At 47.0% G+C, this 558-nt stretch overlaps 1 non-coding gene across 1 annotated transcript; it reads left to right on the top strand.

Moving 5' to 3' along the window:
• Nucleotides 1-209: 209 nt before the first annotated feature.
• On the top strand, nucleotides 210-316 carry LOC141722338 (small nucleolar RNA R71). The gene has a single exon (XR_012575358.1). It is a non-coding gene; the product is annotated as a small nucleolar RNA R71 (small nucleolar RNA).
• The last annotated feature ends 242 nt before the right edge of the window (nucleotides 317-558 follow it).

Raw genomic sequence — 558 nt, 5'->3', positions numbered from 1 at the left:
CTGCATCAACTTCCAGAATACCTGCTACCTTGCCTGACGTCATCCTCTGAGTTGGGTTTTGATGCTCAATTGCAGCCATCGTCTCTATAAGATTATACGCCTCAGTATAGCTTTTAGCCCATAAGGCGCCTCCAGCTGCTGCATCGAGCATGGGCCGAGATTGGGCCCCCAAACCATTATAGAAACCAGTGATCACCATCCAATCCGGCATTCCATGATGTGGACATTTTCTCAACATTTCCTTGTAGCGTTCCCAAGCCTCGCACATAGATTCTGTAGGTTGCTGCGCAAACTGAGTAAGAGCACTCCTCATAGCAGCAGTCTTTGCCATCAGATAAAACTTCACCAGAAACTTTTGTGCAAGATCTTGCCACGTAGTGATGGACCCAGCTGGTTCAGAATGTAACCAGTCTTTAGCCTTATCCCTCAGTGAGAATGGGAAAAGCCTCAACTTGATAGCCTCATCAGTCACGCCATTGTACTTAAAAGTGCTGCAGATCTCGACAAAATTCCTTATGTGCATGTTGGGGTCTTCAGTTGCCGCTCCTCCAAAAGAAA

The sequence above is a fragment of the Apium graveolens genome, chromosome 4 (genome assembly GCF_009905375.1).
Source record: "Apium graveolens cultivar Ventura chromosome 4, ASM990537v1, whole genome shotgun sequence".
NCBI lineage: Eukaryota > Viridiplantae > Streptophyta > Magnoliopsida > Apiales > Apiaceae > Apium > Apium graveolens.
Note: the sequence above shows the minus strand (reverse complement) of the source record. Positions and strands in the feature narration are given on the sequence as shown.